We start from the raw sequence: 2,392 nt of genomic DNA, 5'->3' as shown, positions 1-2,392 counted from the left end.
TAATTTTTTTTTAACAGTTCTGAATCAGGCTGTCTTCCTAACCTGAATGAGTTCAAAGATCTTTGAAGTAATAAATATGAAGCTATAGTTATATGCAGAAAATGAAAATGAGTCAGAGGTAACCAGACTTGTTGGCTGAGTATTTTGTATTTAAACATGACTTGAACAACTGACTGACATGATGAGCTGAAATGCTGTTTTTGTGATGAGACACAACACTCCTTATAAAGCATTTTCCTAAGTTGGGTTTTCTGTGAGTTTATATGCTTTTTTAATTCACTATGAAAGGACCTAAGTAGAGAGTCATTCTTAGGCAGGTTTAATTTAACACCATGATTTTTTGATTTTTGTATGATTTTTTGATTTTATGATTTATGGTATGTTTTACAGCAGTCTGTATGTTAGGGCTAAAACATGGATATTGGTCAGAATATTATCTGAGACAAGAAAGCTTCCTTTTCTCTAGGCTAAATAGGTCTGTTTGACTGGCAAACACATTATTAATTATACAGGCTGGGGGCCCAGGCAGGGTTTCAGAGTTATAGTCTTTGAGGGGAATTTCCTCTTTTTAGAAAAATCTTTTTTGTTTTGTTTTTTAACATAAATTTCTTTTAAGATTTGCTTATTTTATGTGTGTGAATGTTGGTGTCTGTTCATGAAGGTTAGAAGAAGGCTTCAGTTCCCCTTGAGCTGGAGGTGTGGTTATTGAGAGCCACCATGCGTACTCTGGGAAGCAAACCCAGTTTTTCTATAAAAAGAACATGTACTTGTAACTACTGAGTCACCTCTCCAGCCCAAGCTGATATCTCTTTGGCCTCAACACACTAGACTGTGAATTTTGATCATATCTACTAATCACCTTCACCATAGCTTTATAAACATATTTTACTATAAACATCAGACTCCAACCAGGTTTTCACATAGAACGATCTTACAAAATGTATAAGCTCTATTACCTACAAAATTGAGCCAGGCCTCTGTTGTAGATTGGTTCTAATGCTATTGCCTGTAAGACGCTGAGGATCGCTGCCCCCAGTTGATTTTATTGGTAAATAAAGTTGTCAGTGGCCAACGGCTGGCAGGGAGACAGGGGAGTACTTCAGATTTCCTGATCCAGGGACCATGGGAAGGAGGAGGTTTGGAGAATCATTCTGCCAGAAAAGGAATAGGATGCAAGCATGAGAGCTATGGAAGACAGAGAACCAGCCAAGTAAGAACCAGGGAAAAGCAGCCCCAGGGCCTACTCAAGTGGTCTGGGGTAGTAGAGATGAAATAAAGATTTTAGAAAGTAATTACTTAGAGATATTGGAGGGTAGAGTGTGTTAGCAGTGGGGAAGTTTGGGAGTGGCCCAGTCGTTGAACTGTTTAGGGTATATTAAAAATAAGGCTGCATGAGTGTGTGTTTCATTTGTGAATGCAAAACATTTGGGCAGGTGTAGAGGAGTCACATATACCCACCGGTGAGCTTAGGGCTGATTAACAAATTACCGCTGCAGGTTTCCTTATTGGTCAAATGAAAACCATCCAACTGTGCTCTCACTTCCCCTGAAAGATTCTCAGGATCTCTTCTTCGATGACTTCAAGGTGTGTTTTCAAATCAGTTCTTGATCAAGTCCTTTGCCAGAAGCTGGTATGTTCCTGGCCATAAGATCATCATCAGCTACATCATTGTCACTTTGGATGCCATGTGCTAATATCTCTTTGGCATTCCAATATGTCAGGGAGATGTAACCATGGTTCCTGGTGACTTCATAGAGAAGGATTTCACATGCTCCATGGTCCCAACTGTGACTAAGCGTGGAGGTTGTTATTCTGGCACGATGTAACTATCTCTTAGATTACTTTTATAAACTTTGTAGTGAAAGTACTCCCTGACAGTTAACCTGTGGTCATCCCATGATACTCATAATATGGAATAGCATTGCTGTTCTTCAACATTCAGGGGATCAAAGAGGAAAATTGGCAGTGTGCAGAAGGTTCTGCCTCTCCTCATACTTCATACTGTTGTGTCAATGACATGAATATGTTTTTTTCCTTCTAAACTTTGCCATTTTCCCATGGTATTAAATGTTCACCTCCTCAATCTCCTGTTACCATCATTTTCATACTGAAAACAAAATCAACATTCTAGCTCTATTTCAGCTTTCCAATAATTATATTTCAGCATCTTTTAGATCCTTAAAACTTCTGTTCCATATTCATAGCTGTTTTTATAGCAAGGATATTATGTAGAACTTAATATAGTTTATTTGCTATGTACTTGTTTGTTTTTTTTTCTAGGAAATCAAGGGTTTCCTCTTTAGTCTGAAAACATGGTTTCCTTTTACACATTTTACTGTTTCTCCCAGACCCCTACCGACACAATGATGGAAGTTCTTCAGCTCCTCTGGGC

The sequence above is a fragment of the Rattus norvegicus genome, chromosome 2 (assembly GCF_021556685.1).
Source record: "Rattus norvegicus strain SHRSP/BbbUtx chromosome 2, alternate assembly SHRSP_T2T, whole genome shotgun sequence".
NCBI lineage: Eukaryota > Metazoa > Chordata > Mammalia > Rodentia > Muridae > Rattus > Rattus norvegicus.
Note: the sequence above shows the minus strand (reverse complement) of the source record.